At 38.0% G+C, this 17,151-nt stretch overlaps 1 pseudogene; it reads right to left on the bottom strand.

Moving 5' to 3' along the window:
• Window positions 1-15,339: 15,339 nt before the first annotated feature.
• LOC114207644 (cytochrome b-c1 complex subunit 7 pseudogene) lies at window positions 15,340-15,659 on the bottom strand (annotated as a pseudogene).
• Window positions 15,660-17,151: the final 1,492 nt, after the last annotated feature.

Raw genomic sequence — 17,151 nt, 5'->3', positions numbered from 1 at the left:
AGACCCCATCAAAAAGGAGAATTACAGACCAATATCCTTAATGAACATGGATGCAAAAATTCTCACCAAAATACTAGCCAATAGGAACCAAAAGAATATTAAAAGGATTATTCACCATGACCAAGTGGGATTTATCCCTGGGCTGCAAGGCTGGTTCAACATCCGCAAATCAATCAACGTGATACAATACATTAACAAAAGAAAGAACAAGAATCATATGATCCTCTCAATAGATGCAGAAAAAGCATTTGACAAAGTACAGCATCCTTTCTTGATCAAAACTCTTCAGAGTATAGGGATAGAGGGTACATACCTCAATTTCATAAAAGCCATCTCTGAAAAACCTACAGCGAATATCATTCTCAATGGGGAAAAGCTGAGAGCTTTTCCCCTAAGGTCAGGAACACGGCCGGGATGTCCACTATCACCACTGCTATTCAACATAGTATTAGAAGTCCTAGCCACAGCAATCAGACAACAAAAAGAAATCAAAGGCATCCAAATGGGCAAAGAGGAAGTCAAACTCTCACTCTTTGCAGATGATAGGATACTGTATGTGGAAAACCCAAAAGACTGCACCCCAAAACTGCTAGAACTCATACAGGAATTCAGTAAAGTAGCAGGATATAAAATCAATGCACAGAAATCAGTGGCATTCCTATATACCAACAAGACAGAAGAGAGACAATTCAAGGAGTCGATCCCATTTACAATTGCACCCAAAACCATAAAATACCTAGGAATAAATTTAACCAAAGAGGCAAAGGATCTGTACTCAGAAAACTATAAAATACTCATGAAAGAAATTGAAGAAGATACAAAGAAATGGAAAAACGTTCCATGCTCATGGATTGGGAGAACCAACATTGTGAAGATATCAATGCTACCTAGAGCAATCTGCACATTCAATGCAATCCCCATCAAAATACCATCCACTTTTTTCAAAGAAATGGAACAAAGAATCCTAAAATTTGAATGGAACCATAAGAGACCTCGAATAGCCAGAGGAATATTGAAAAAGGAAAGCAATGCTGGCGGCATCACAATTCCGGACTTCCAGCTCTATTACAAAGCTGTCATCATCAAGACAGTTTGGTACTGGCACAAAAACAGACACATAGATCAATGGAACAGAATCGAGAGCCCAGAAATGGACCCTCAACTCTATGGTCAACTTATCTTTGACAAAGCAGGAAAGAATGTCCATTGGCAAAAAGGCAGTCTCTTCAACAAATGGTGTTGGGAAAATTGGACAGCCACATGCAGAAGAATGAAACTGGACCATTTCCTTACACCACACACAAAAATAGACTCCAAATGGTTGAAAGACCTAAACATGAGACAGGAGTCCATCAAAATCCTAAAGGAGAACACAGGTAGCAACCTTTCGACCTCAGCCACAGCCACTTCTTACTAGAAACTTCGCCAAAGGCAAGGGAAGCCAGGGCAAAAATGAACTATTGGGATTTCCTCAAGATAAAAAGCTTTTGCACAGCAAAAGAAACAGTCCACAAAACCAAAAGACAACCGACAGAATGGGAGAAAATATTTGCAAATGACATATCAGATAAAGGGCTAGTATCCAAAATGTATAAAGAACTTCTTAAACTCAACCCCCCAAGAACAAATAATCCAATCAAGAAATGGGCAGAAGACAGGAACAGACATTTTTTTTTCTTCTTTTTCCAAAGAAGACATCCAAATGGCCAACAGACCGATGAAAAAGTGCTCAACATCGCTTGGCATCAGGGAAATCCAAATCAAAACTTCAATGAGATACCACCTCACACCAGTCAGAATGGCTAAAATTCACAAGTCATGAAACGACAGATGTTGGCCAGGATGTGGAGAATGGGGAACCCTCCTACACTGTTGGTGGCAATGCAAGCTGGTGCAGTCACTCTGGAAAAGAGTATGGAGGTTCCTCAAACAGTTGAAAATAGAGCTAACATATGATCCAGCAATTGCACTACTAGGTATTTACCACAAAGATACAAATGTAGGGATCCGAAGGGGTATGTGCACCCCAATGTTTATAGCAGCAATGTCCACAATAGCCAAACTGTGGAAAGAGCCAAGATGTCCATCGAGAGATGAATGGATAAAGAAGAAGTGGTATATATACACAATGGAATATTATGCAGCCATCAAAAGGAATGAGATCTTGCCATTTGCAACGACGTGGATGGAACTGGAGGGTGTTATGCTGAGTGAAATAAGTCCATCAGAGAAAGACATGTATCATATGACCTCACTGATATGAGGAATTCTTAATCTCAGGAATGAAACTGAGTGTTGCTGGAGTGGTGGTGGGTGGTAGGGATGGGGTGGCTGGCTGATAGACATTGGGTAGGGTATGTGCTATGGTGAGTGCTATGAATTGTGCAAGACTGTTGAATCACAGATCTGTACTTCTGAAACAAATAATGCAGCATATGGTAAGAAAAAAGTAAAAGGAGAAGATAGCAGGAGGGGAAGAATGAAGGGGAGTAAGTCAGAGGGGGAGACGAATCATGAGAGATGATGGACTCTGAAAAACAAACAGGGTTCTAGAGGGGAGGAGGGTAGGGGGATGGCTTAGTCTGGTGATGGGTATTAAATAGGGCACATTCTGCATGGAGCACTGGGTTATGCACAAACAATGAATCATGGAACACTACATCAGAAACTAATGATGTAATATATGCTGATTAACATAACATAAAAAATTAAAAAAAAAATACAGAGAAATACTCACCTTATACTGAAGGAGAATATTAAACTCTGATGTAAGAAACTATGTTTAATAGGGACACTTTTTAAAAAACTTTTTTATTAACATATGATGTATTATTTGGTTCAGGGGTACAGTTCTGTGATTCATCAGTCTTACACAATTCACAGCACTCACCATAGTACAAACCCTCCCCAATGTCCATCACCCAGCCACCCCAGCCCTCCCATCCCCCTCCACTCCACAACCCTCAGTTTGTTTCCTGAGATTAAGAGTCTCTTATGGTTTGTCTCCCTCTCTGGTTTCATCTTGTTTCATTTTTCCCTCCCTTCCCCTATGATCCTCTGTCTTGTTTCTCAAAATCCTCATATCAGTGAGATCATGTGATACTTATCTTTCTCTGATTGACTGATTTCACTTAGCATAATACACTCTAGTTCCATCCACATCATTGCAAATGGCAAGATTTCATTTTTTTGATGGTTGCATAATATTCCATTGTATATATATATACCACATCTTCTTTATCCATTCATCTGTCGATGGACATCTTGGCTCTTTCCATAGTTTGGCTATTGTGGACATTGTTGCTATAAACATTGAGTGCATGTACTCCTTTGGATCACTACATTTGTATCTTTGTGGTAAATACCCAGTAGTGCAATTGCTGGGCCATAGGGTAGCTCTATTTTCAACTTTTTGAGGAACCTCCATACTGTTTTCCAGAGCTGCACCAGTTTGCATTCCCACCAATAGTAGGAGTGCTCTCTTAAGCATATTTGCTTCATGCACCTTTCCCAGGAAGCTGTTGGGTATGTGCTCTACCAAAATAGGAAAATAAACAAAAAAGAGGAAAAGTTGGAATTTCGGAGACAGAGCATTCTCATGGGGAAGTTCCACTTGATAGTGATGGGAAGTCCAGGATAGAAGCTTTGTAATAGGTCTAGAGGAAAAAGAGAACTAGTTGGAATAGGACTGTGGAAGGCTCCAAAGGGAGTTCCCCAAGGGGAAAAATGGAAATGATATATTTGACCTCGTGGAAAACCACACAGAGAGGCTTTTGTATTTTGTAGGAAGAACTAGCAGAGCTACTTTAAAAAATATGAATGGTGTTAATAAAGACAATAACCAAATTCTGATGATTTATTTAATTGGTAATTATTAGGTAAATAAATTAGAAGAATGGGTCTATATCAAGTAGATGTTCATGGAGATGGTGGAGAGTGACCTAAGGAAGGTAAAGCCTTATATACTACATCATTGATAAATTCAGAAATAGCAATATGGACATACTGTGATGATCTATGGCAATAAATAGCAGGAGGGTTAAACATGGTTAACTAGCATGAAAAGAGTGATAGAGGGTGTATGAATGGAAATACTTATTTCCAATGTAACTTCTGTTATTATTTCTTACTATTCAAAACACTGTATATTACTATGATTGGAAATAAAAATTTTTAAATGTACAAATATTTTAACCGGCAGCATCACATAGTCTTCCCCTCCCCACCTTCCTGGAAAATGGGAAAGAGAGAGAGAGAGAGAATATCATGAAATTTTCCTTCTGCTGAGAGGTTTTCCAAAACATGCTAGTGTGTTGATCTGCATGACAGTTCACAGCATTAGCGAATCATAGAATTAGGTTTCCATGCTGTATTTATTTTTAACTATCATAAGATCTTGTTATAAATGAAAAATACTTCAATAGAGACTCTTAAGGCAATTGTTCTTTGGAGATGGTATCTACAAAATGTGATTATCTCTAATGGCATTATCCTAGGAGGTAATAAACCAGAGCAGGGCTCCTGCTGAGAGAGTCCTTTAAGGTAATTTAGAGAGGAAGATGTGTATGGTTATCTTCAAACTAATGGAGGAAAGGGTTTAAAAATTGGTAATTCAAGGCACATAATGATTCTCTCATGTGTTCTGAAAAGCAAGATTGAAAACTTGGTGAGGAAATGGGAATCAATGGATACAGAACAGTAGATTGTCTTAAAATGTAGGTTCTGTTATTATTCAGGTATGGTGAGGGTGACAGATCAGGAGATGGCTGCCATCACAAGGACAGTTTGTTATTCACAGTTCCCAAGAAGAGGGGGCACATTACACCATACAGGCCACACAGGAAAACACCAGGGTCAATCAGAAGGTAGAGGGAACAGGGACAAGGGGAACTCATGAGCCAGACCCTCTATTGTCATTTTCATGGGTAAAGAAGGCAAGGTAGGGTAAGCACATTGAGAGTTGGCTCTGGCCTACACGGTTTCTCTTGGTTGTCTGGTACCTGGTCCTGGATGATGAGAACAGAAGACTATTGCCTCCTGGAGTATAAAAGCCAGACGGAGGAGGTTGTTTGGTTTGGCATGGACCCTGGATTGGTTTGTTTACGTGTGAAAGGCATATTCACAGAGTGAGTTGTGATTTCTAAGAATTGGCTAGTCCTGGGGGGACAGTCTTTTCCCTGTCAGTAAAGACCCAGATGCCAGAGCATCAGGAATACAGAAAATAAGAAACATAGGTAATACACAAGTAAACCAGAAGGATGAAAAAGATGCAGGTAAAGGACAAAAAGGCAAGAGGAATGAATATTAGTTTTAGGAAGCTGTCAGATGTAATTAGGTCATCAACCTTTGAAGGCCCAGGTCTAAGCAGAACAGGATTGCTGATAGAGATAACATGGGCCCAGCCAAGAACTCCTGAGTAAAACCTTACTGGCTCAGACATGAATCAGCCCCAAGGGGACATAAAAGGTGAACTTATTTAAATAAAGAGAACATGAGATTGGGCAACCCAAACTAATTAAACAAAATTAGGGCACATATGATATGCCAGACTCTCTGTTGGATACTGAAAGGCATACAAACCTGAGTCAGGTGGAGCCTGTGCCTTCATGGAAAGTGAGATCTCTTCAAAGAGATTTGACACAGGTCAAAGATGAAACATAAAATAGCAGTTAAATCATTCAAGTGCCGGGTGATGTTACAAAGCAAAGAGATGGTAAATCGATGCTATCTTCCATTCTAGTCCCCATGGCAGACATCAGTAATGGACCATGATGCTCTTGATCTTCCAGTCAGGTCTGATCTCTGGTTTCTTCTCAGTGAAGTCTCTGTGAAACCATGGCCAAAGAATCAAAGTTAGCCACGTGCTAGTCTTCAGCAGATGCTCTAAGGAGGGAGGTTGAGGACTAGGAGCACCTTCCTGGAAGAGTTACATTTAACTTAAGAATGAATGACTTCGGAAGTATCCTGAGTGGGATTTGTGGGTACATTGGTTTCAACAGTCCAGGCAGCAGGAATAAATATATGGTTGCTGGAAAGTTTGGAAAACTGCATGAATAGTGATTATGCAGTCTGGATGGAATATAGGCTATATGGAAAGAAGGGATGACAGATAAAGCCAGAAAGGGGTGGTTGGGTCACACTGAATGCCAGATGTGAAGGTAACAAAATTAAAGCAGCTAAAATTCCCTGTGTGCTTACAGTGTTCTGAGCAATATAATGTTCTAAGTGAACATTAAGATATATATGTATACTTTTTATGTATACACACATATATGTACACATAAACACACATATATAAATATATCATACATTATAATAAGCAAGATATACTGTACATTATATATTATATACTGCTTTTATATATTTGCTAATATATTTATTATGTATTATGTATTAAATATATCTCACTTATTATATAATACATTTATATATAACATATGTACATTACACATAATATACATCTTGCTTATATATGTTCTATATATAAAAAATTTTTATAATTTCCTACAATACATAGACAAATAAACTGAAAACAGAGAAATAAAATAACCTGCTTAAGTGTCACAGGCAATGAAGGGCAAGGTCTAGATTTAAAAGCAAGCAGTTTGACTATCAAGGCCACACTCTTCACCATTATACCGTACAGCATTCTAATATTTTATAGTTCTATTTAATTTTAGATACCGAGGAGCTATCTATTTCTGAGATAGATATTGATGCAATTAGACATGGGGTTTAGGAAGACCTGTCTGGAAGTAGTATATAAAACAGTGGTGGAAGGAAATTGCCAGACTGTTTGTGTGTGATTTTGCCAGCCTGTAATATTGAAGTGGGTTTTTTTTTTAAAGATTGACTTATTTTATTTTTTTTAGAGAGAAAGTGAGAGCACAAGCACGCGTGTCTGTGCATGTGAGTGAGGGAGGGGCAGAGGGAGAGAATCTTCCAAGCCAACTCCCCACTGAGCGTAGAGCCTGAAGTGGGCTGGGCTCAATCTCAGGACCCATGAGATCTTGATCTGAGCCAAACCAAGAATTGATGCTTAACCAACTGAGCCACCCAGGTGCCCCTATAGAAGTACTTTTATGAATTGTCTTATTAATAATTAAGAACTTCCAATTACATTTCCCCCAGGGGTATTATTGCATGCATAAAAATGAGAGCAAGAACTGGTAGCACATACTCAAAAAAGGAATTGAAAAAAGCATCTGTCATATCTATATGCAGTGTGAAATGAATTCCTGAATCCCTTACCTTTCAATCACATAAGCAAAATTTGTGGCTGCAGAGGTGACCTATTAACATGCTTCATTCAGGCAGATGAGGCCATCCATGGGGGAAGAAAAGGTGGTTTAGCTAATCTTTGAATAACAGTGTGTCTGTCTGTACTTGTGAATTTAAATAAAGTAGGACAATCACCTTATCCCACTCTTGAATCTAATAAATGAAAAATCTAGACTTGTGTTTATTTTGTACATCTTTCTTATTTCATTTTTGCTAGTTGTTTATGTTTAGTGTATTTTTTCAAAGGCTCAGTCCATAATAGATTAGGAAAAAACTCCACTGATCTTTTGTCACAGTTAGTCTGAGAAGTACTGTTCCAGATCATTTGTAGTGGAAATCACCGCCTTAAAAGCAATACATAGTGACATTGTTCTTTGCATTTTCACTCCTGTTAGCGGCGAATAGTAGTTTGATGTGATTTATACATTCAGAAGTCAGAGATTTTGAAGTTAGGGTTTCCTCAGAAGCAGTTTCTATAGCTCATGTACGGAGAACCACAAAACAAAATAGGAGTCTGATGCTTGGGACCAAGTTATGGTTGCTCTGGGTCTGATAACTGAGTACCTTAGGCAGCAGGTTTTCTATTATTACCTGTAACATTGCATTAATGTGATTTGGGGATTATTGATTTCAATGAATATCTTCACCTATGTTTTTTTTCTTAGCTTTGCTGTGGACCATTAAGAACTGTTAGGCTGTTTCTAGACACACTAATTTACCGTGTGTGCAAATTTAGGTGTCACTGAGGCAGGAAAATGCAGTTTTACTTCTAAAGAGGAGCAGGAATTTTTCTGGCTATGACTATGTGATAGACCAAGAAAGGGAGCTGTGTGGATCAGACACAGGTTATTATCCAGAAATAAGAGAATAGCTAATGCTCTTCTGCATAAATGGCTCTCCCTTCCCTTTTCCCATCAAAAAGCATCTACTAGGCATAAAGAGGAAGGCATAAAGGAGCATATCATTGCTCTGACCTGGGCATCCAGCTCCCTGTGATAATAATGTAGGCTTTCTCATTATTAACAGTAGAAATAGAAGCTAGTATTTAATGAACACTTATTCTGGTCATATATCATGTTAAATCCTTTACCTGTTTTCTTTCACTGAAACTCTACAACATCCCAAGACATGGGTAACTATCCCATATTTAAGAAAGAGATATGAATAACTTTAGAGGGACAGGTTATAGATAGGAATATTTAAGAACCCTACAGCCCTCACGGTCTAATTCAGGGGTTGGCAATCTTTTTCTGTAAAGGGCCATATAGTAAATATTTTAGACTTTGCCGGCCGTATGGTCTCTGTTATAACTACTCACCCTGCTGCTATAGCTTGAAAGCAACAATAGACAACATAAAAATGAATGGATGCAGTCATATTCCAATAAAACTTTATTTGCAAAAACAGTGGCAGTCCAGATTTGGCCCACTGGCCATAGTTTGACAACCCTGAAATATATAATCTTATAAAGGATGTTCCTAAGGCCAAGAATGGGCAATAGACTTGTCCTAGGCCGTGGTGACAGTAATGACTACTGTCATCAGTAGTGACTGATGCCTTTCATACTTCAAACTCTGCATCTTCTCGTTGATCGCATTTTATCTAATGCTAAAAAATACATATTATTTTTTGACGTCTGTATATGTAAAGAGATATACCATGTTGGTACATAAGGTCGCAATGTACTTTTTGATCTCCCACTCAGAAAGGGTTATTTGAGTATTTGAGTACAAGTGAGTGAGGATCATGTTACCACAGAAATAACTTTGAATTTATTCTGATTTACTAATGATAGTAAAGCACTCACACACTTCAGAAATTTGTCATGAAAATTACTTAGAGCACATTTTCCAACTGATTGTGACATGCGGACACACTAGTGATTCATGCTATGAAAAGCTGCTGTGGTCTTCTTCAGGATCAGGTGTAAACACATTATCGATTTTCTTCCATTCATATCTAGTTCTATCCACTTTTTCCACCCTCATGTCAACCAGCGTTTTCACATTTGTCACAGAAACTGGTTTTTCAATAACTACAAGTTCCCCTTTATGAAGCCTACAAAGTACAAATTATAGCAGTCCCTTCCGATTAAAGTAAAAATATGCATTTTTAATATTAAGTATGTCCTTTCATGGAGTAGCCATTGAAAGTTTTCAAAGAACCTAGCCTTCCTCTGGACAAGCATTAACAAAGTTGCCAATATCCTTTTTTCTTAATTTTCAAATAGAAAATTGATAGAGACCTTTTAACTAGAGACCTTTTCAAGGCTGAATCTGTAAAAGGAAATAGGATTTTTTTGTTGCTTTGTTTTACTTAGAGTGAATAAAATTAGAAGGAAGTTTGTTGCAGCATAAATACTCATTAAATCCTGTGGGATTCAGGAGGAGAGTACTCCTTGAGTATTTATGTTTTTATCCAGAACAAAACAAAACAAAACAAAACGTCTTCAAACACATAAAAATCCAGCCACAATTTATGCTCCACATTTTAGGTTTCACATTATAGTAAAATTCTAACAGAGATGCCATCACTGACTATATTTAAAAAAAAGGTTTTGCATAAAGTTTAACACAGAACATTTGTAGGCTAGGGGCAAAGAAGGCACAGTGCGTGTCATTCCTGTAGCGGTGTTCGTGAAGCATGTCTCGATAACCTTCCACCTCCTGGATGGGATTCAGCAATTTTTTAAAGAGCCACGTCTTCGTTAGCTAGCTGGGTCTAAATTGATTTTGATACTTCCATGAAGGCAGATAATTCCAAACACAAGATTTTTCTCCCATCTATCCAAGAAATGAGAACTGAGACTTTGTCTACCATGAACTGGGGAGTAACATTCTAAACCTTTCTGGAGAAAATGAGCTCAGGGAAAAAAAATTACATAAACCACTTAGCATTTGCTTTAAATTTAAATGGATTTATTTAAATTGTGATTGTATCTTCTTGAAGACTTGTTATATGCAGCTGATTTATGGTCCCTTTGTTTTCCTCTTTGGTCTGAAATAAGAATTTTGGGAATCCTAGGTTCAAAAGGACTAAAAAGTTCTCTTTTTGTTTGTGTTTTTCCCCACATCCCAATGGGGCAGACTCATTTGGAGTTAAAAAAACTTTAGTTGTTTTTACTTCTGTGTTTACCTAGTTTCTGGACATCAAAATATTTTGCCAACATTTTTTAATTCCTCTGAGTGACTTCATGGTACACTTTTTATACCAAAGAGATGATTTAGAATTCAAAGAATGTACCTGGGGTATTAGAAGCTAAAATTGCTGGTTAAGTCATATTCTGGGCACTTATTTAGCCTATGCTGAAAATAAAACTAAGCTGAGAGATAGTGGACCATCTGTTTCAATGGAATGGGTGTTCAAGCTTAGCAAACCCCCACGGGAGGAGGACAGGGTGGTGGTACAAACTGTAGAGTGTCCTCTCTGGAGTCAGATGACCTGGATTGGAATCTCATCTCTACCTTTTCTCCATTGTGTGGGCTTTAATAAGTTACTTTATCTCTCCAAGATTCCACTTCCTTTTAGGTAAATAAGGAATGCCAGGAATATATACACATCAGCTAGGGTTGTTCTGAAGATAAACAGGTGAACCATGTAATGCCTTTAGAGTTCAATAAATACTCATACTTCTAAGGTTCAGGAATCCTCAAACGTATTTTCTTTTTCATCAAGAGACTACATTATAGCTCAGAAATATAGCCACTTAAAATTAAGCTGCTTCTCTTCTATTTCATAAGCATAAAGTTATATAAATTTTGAATTAGACCATACTCTTAGATATTTAGAATTAAAATAACCTTACTCTTTTGATTGGTGTCTGTTGCTCCTCTAAAGGTATTTTCTTTTCATTTGCTTGAATGTCTTTCTTTATCTGGTTCTTCTAAAAGTGCTGAGCTCTCCTGACACCCTTGTACCTTTTGCTAATCTAGTCTTTCTTTGAAGTTTTTGAAAGTTAACACTCGTGAATAGTAGGTCTAGGGAATTGCTGGTCAAGAGAATAGATTCCTCTGTGGGTCTGGAAGTAAACAAAAGCAAACAAGTAAACTAAAAAAGACATACTGGCATGCTCCCAGTAAACATGCCGTAATCATGACTTTAGCCTAACTGCAAAGGAAGCTGAGAAGTGTTCCACTGTTTCACTCCTCCACCCATCATTTAAAAAAAAAAAAAAAAAAAGCCCTGTACCATATCCTAACTTGTCATTCTGATCTGAGTCAGGTTTTAGCTCGCAGCAACTGATCAATTAAAAGATTAAGTTTTTAACAATCTGTAGTTCCTAGGTTTTGTGTAGACATTAGTTACTATCTTTTTAAATTTCTATATGATCTTCTTTTTTGGCTATCACTGAACAAACATTGTGTATTCATGGTAGGCAGGGTGCTCTGACATTCGTTTCATAAACCACAAATTGTCAGTGGTTATGAAATATGAGACTGAAATTATTGGCTTCAATACATAATTTTGACAAGGTGTCAGTTTGACTTTAATAACACCAAAAATCCTGATAAAATCATATTAAGACAAAAAAACAGACTTGGCTTTAATCCCCAGTCCAGTTATTTCTCTCTTTATTTCTTCACAGTAACCTAAAAATTCTTACGTTATGTTTTTAAAAATCTATTAATTTCCCATTGCCTCTATAAGTCTGTTTGTTTATAAAGATTTTCTTCCCCTGACCTAACTCTAGGTATTTCTAAACTCCCATTATTTCCCTATACAAAGTCTCCCTTTTAGTTCCTCCTCTGTTTGACTGATGCTACCTACTCTATTAGGAATGTCCCCTCCAAAGATGCCTCACTGATGATGTCCTGCTGAAGATGCCCCTCTCTCTATGCAGTTCTTCTCCAGAATTCTCAAGCCCATGTTACTTCCTTACTTGTAAGATTCTAGAACTCTAATCTGTTTGTCCTTGAAGATAAGACTTGTTCATAATTTTCTGCTCAGCACTGAGCACAGGACCGCACATAGAATGTGTTTGACAGCTATTTGTAGGACAAATTAATGCATTTATATATTTAGCCTTCATTTTTATTTCTCTTATTTTGGTATTGTATCATTCAGGACACAGTAAATTATTCTGTGATACCAGCTAATCTCAATGGCTTATAAAATCAAAGGACACTGTATGTTTGTGGATCAGCTGTGGCTCTGCTTCATGTTGTATTCACTCTAGTGCCTAGATTGATGGAGCAGTCTCTGTCAGGAACATTTTGATTGTTGTGTCAGCAGGAAAAGAAACATGGCACTCACATCCTGGCTCTCGAGCTTCTACTTAGAAAAGATATATGTCACTTCTGCCTTCGTCCGATTAAACAAAATGAAACATCTTGACTTCAGCAGAGTAGGAACATATAATTCCCCCTTAGGGAGGAACATGCTAAAGAGAGAATTTGGGACAAATAGTAATACGGTCTACTGCTGAGAGATAACCATATATCATCTAGCTCCTTTATTTAGTCACTTTGGTTACCTTTATCCTTTATACCAAGCTATAGTGCAAAATGATGTGTAAAAGTAAGAAAGTTCCTTTCAAAAGTTAACAGCAGGGTGACTACAATGGATGAATAACAAGAATTTATAGAATTATGCATTATGACATCATTTCTGATAGCCTGAAAATAGTATTTATATCAGCCCTCTGATGAAATATAGACACATGGGCATTCTTGCTTGTCTTTTAATATGAATAACCTTTCTTTTGATTTCATATTTTCCCAAATCTGAAGAACAGGGTGTTGGATGAACTCCCTTCATTGGTGATGACTCCAGTCTGGTGCATTTCTCCACAATCTATTCCCTCCTTTGATTCTTGCTGTAGCTCAGATCATTTCAGAGACCTGAACATCTAAGCAGAAACTTCCATAGTACCAGACAATGAAATAACTACGTCGCATCATTTGTCCTTCCCTTTTCGATCTGTGTTAGCATCATTAGCTTTAATTAATAACACCATCTCTTATTGAACATTTAGAATTCACCTTTTTGGTTAATTTTTTTATTTTCACTTTTGTAAAACCTCCAAAATATTTTGTTAGAATCTACCATCTTTCTGATGCCCACTTTGCTTCCTCTCTTATTTTCTCTCTCCCTCTTTCTCTTTCCCTTATTTTCTTTTTTTCTTCTCTTCTTCCTTCCTCTGTCTTTACCTTTCTACCACCCTGTCTCTGTCTCTCTTCTGTCTTCTCTCTCTTTCTTGCATGCTCTTCTTCCTTCCTTTCTCCCCTTCCTTCTACACTCTCTTTCTCTCTCTTTCTTCCTTCATTCTTCTCTTTCTTTCTTTCTTTCTTTTTCTTTCTTCTTTTATTTTTTAATGGCACACAGATTGTGGTTGGGCTTGATAGAATCCATTTCATTTATTGATTGTCTAGTGGACACCTGGTACTTTGCTAAGGATGTTAGGACATTTGTAACATTAGATCATACTAAATATGGCACTCTTATGCACACAAAATATTGGTTCTGCCTATAGGACAGAAATTTGTAAATTAGTAGCTGAAAGACATTTGGAGCTTTGTCTGGAGAATTCAGACATCCTTAGTTCTCTGACTCATCTCCAGCAAGGATAAAAAAGAAATGGCTCTACTTCTCCATGTGTACTTATTCTGAATGCACCTGAAATAACTTATCTTTAATAGATCCAAGCAGCTCACACATTTGCTTTCATTACTGATATTACAGCTCTAGCACCACCTTGGGCACTTTAAATAGTAAAAAGTATCAGACTCTGTATAGTTCCACTCAAGGCTGTTTTAAAGCAAAGTAATAGCAGCTGTCCTCCAATGGCTTTCAGGCTGATTATTAGTACTCCAGTTCTCCTTTCTCTTCAAACTTGTAAATATGTTTGTGTCAGAATTTATGTGCAATTGCTCCCCATAGCCAGATGCATGTCCTTCTTCTCTCTTTCCTGCCAGCTCAATACAGTTCATGTCTGTGGGATGAATTCATATCTTAATCCATTCATTCATTCCACAGATAGTTATGGAGCATCCCTATCTGTCAGTTACCTTGTTTGGTGCTAAGGTCCTATAGTTAAAGATTCAGTTCGTGGGCTCAAGGAAGCGAATCCAGTGGAGGCAGGCTAGGAAATAATCATGTTTAATACAGAGAGATACCTGCTGTGATCCAAGGAAGCCCTGTGGTCCTCTGAAAGTATAGCAGAAGGTCACCAACTCAGCCTTGGGGAAATGGTCATCCAACAGATAGGGACCCTCTGTTGGTCTATTATGTATACTATTGTTATTTCTCTGGCTTGAGGCAGCATTTCTTAAGGTGTGGTAGTGAATCTTTAGATTACATCTGGAGAAAGACTCAATTTGTTGCTAGTGTGTGTGTTTGCAAAGAGGATATTTTTTAAGCAAATATTTCTTTGACATCTAACATACCTCAAGAACATATGATCTTAAATGTACAGCCTGATGCATTACATACAATAAGCATGCCAGCATGCAGAACCTGGATTAGGAAGCAGAATCTTGCCAGCCCCCAGAAGTTCCATTTATGCCCCTGCCAGGCAGTACTGCCTCTAGGATGGACACTATCCTGACTTCTGCCACAGATTGGTTTTGCCTGGCTTTGAACTTTATGTAAGTGCAGTGCTGTCATACAACTAGTACTCTTTTGTTTCTGTCTTTTCCGAGCTAGCTTCCCATTTGTGAGATCCATCCATGCTGTAGGGTCAGTTGTAGTTTATGTCCTTTTTTTTTTTAATAATTACAATACACATTTATTTAAAGTAATACATTTGCAGTTGAAATAATTCTAAATTGTACATTTCATGTTTACCCAAATTCTTTTTTTTAAAAGATTTTATTTATTTATTTTAGAGAGAGAGAGAGTGCACAGGGGGAGGGGCAGAGCAAGAGGGAGAGTCTCAAGCAGACTCTGCACTGAGTGTGGAGCCTGTCACAGGGCTCTATCTCAAGACCCTGAGATCATGACCTGAGCTGAAACCAAGAGTCGGATACTTAACCGACTGTGCCACCCAGGCACCCCAGGTTTACCCAACTTCTTAAAAATATTTGAGGGCAGCTGCAACCACAGATTTCAACTCCATGATTATTTCTTCGCCCATTCTTCTCTCTCTTTTCTTTCCCAAATAATTTCTTTCAGATATGGTTCAAGATAGAGTGTATCCTCATATTCTGTCCACTGCTCTTTAGGTGAGATCTGCTGCCTCGTGGTCAGGTCCAGTGCTCTCTTGATGCAAAACATCCTGTCATTATGAAGGTTCTTGGGAAGCCTTTCACATCATCATTCTCGCATAATGTATCATCTTGCGTTAACCCCAGTGTATTGACCCATGCAGCATTGTAATCCCATTTTCAAATACCCTCCTGCCATCAGCTTGATGCTGCAACAGTAGGCCTGCTCACCATTTTGACCAGTTTATACATTCTCTGTGATTTATAGGGTTTGATCTCATATTCCATTGTATGTTCATACCACAGTTTATTTATTTATTCTATGTCAAGGAATATTTGGGTTTGTGGGCTTTCAATACCATTCTAATCTCCCTTTTAGCTCAGAGTCTTGGCAAGTAGCAATAACCACCCCTGCTGTCCAGTGGAATCAGAAGCACATCTTGCCTAGGTCATACCCCCTCTGGAAAATAACAAACTTCCCTTAAACTACCTTGATTCCCGCACAGAAATCAGGAGCCATCACAAGGAGGACTGGTTCTTATATGATGGAGAGGCAAACACTGGAAGGAAGGAGAGAGATTCTGTCAAGGAAGCTGAAGTGATACATAAGACTAGAAGGTGAATTCCTTCTCATTTGGGAAAATAAAAACCAGAATCCATTGCATTTGCAAATAGACTATGTTAGAGCAATTGTGGGATCTCGATCTTTGCAATATGCTGCAACCAGTGAAAGTCTCAATGAAAGGACTCTAGGTTTGTTTACACTATTCTCTTTCTGTGTCCTTTTATTTATTTATTTGCCTATTTAATAAAGTATTAAGGCATATTTGAAAAATATTAGTTGGCAGTACTCCAGTTAGACAACCAATTCTTTTATTTACTTAGTAGCTATCCTAGACCAAAGTCACAGATTTTTTTTCCATTTCCTTATTTTTTTGCCATTTCCTTAATAAAATGTGGTACTTGAGCAGTGAGAGGGTGACAATCTTCTAGATTCTATTTATAAAGGACTCATAACTCCCCAATAAACTCATAGCCAAGGAAATATTAATCAGTTGCCAATAAACAGCTCTGTGCTTGAGTTCACATATGTTTCTTCTCAATAATTGCATATGCTTTGTATGAAAACTGCAGAACTGTACCCACTAGAGACAACATTTTTGTTATTAAGAGTTTCAGTATGTGTTGTGTTTTGTCTTTTTGTTTTGTTTTGTTGTTTCGTCATGGTTGAACTACCAGTTAAAATATAAAATGTTCATAGTTGGGAACGAAAAAGCCTGGTTACTCTTTGGTGAATGTCCTGGTTGGGTTTTTGTTTGTTTGTTTAAGATTTTATTTATTGATTTGACACACACAGAGAGAGAGAGAGCCCACAAGCAGGGGGAGCAGCAGGCAGAGGGAGAGGGAGAAGCAGGCTCCCCACTGAGCAGGGAGCCCGATGCAGAACTCAATCCCAGTACCCTGGGATCATGACCTGAGCTGAAGGCAGATGCTTAACTGACTGAGCCACCCAGGCATCCCTGTCCTGATTGTTGATGAGGTAGCATGAGAAGTATGCTAATGTCTGTCTCTGAATTCCATACTTGGCAAAATGACTTAATAGTAAATAAGAGTACCTCTAAATTCCCCTTAACCAAATTCAGAACCTGCCATATCCATACTGGATGTGTGACCAATTAACCTCTCTAACCCTCTAAGATGACAATACTAATAATGTTAATTTCAC

The sequence above is a fragment of the Eumetopias jubatus genome, unplaced genomic scaffold, assembly GCF_037043125.1.
Source record: "Eumetopias jubatus isolate StellerSeaLion01/CBP00866 unplaced genomic scaffold, mEumJub1_p1.0 scaffold_1, whole genome shotgun sequence".
Taxonomy (NCBI): domain Eukaryota; kingdom Metazoa; phylum Chordata; class Mammalia; order Carnivora; family Otariidae; genus Eumetopias; species Eumetopias jubatus.
The sequence above is the reverse complement of the archived record's forward strand: the minus strand, read 5'-3'. Positions and strand labels throughout refer to the sequence as shown.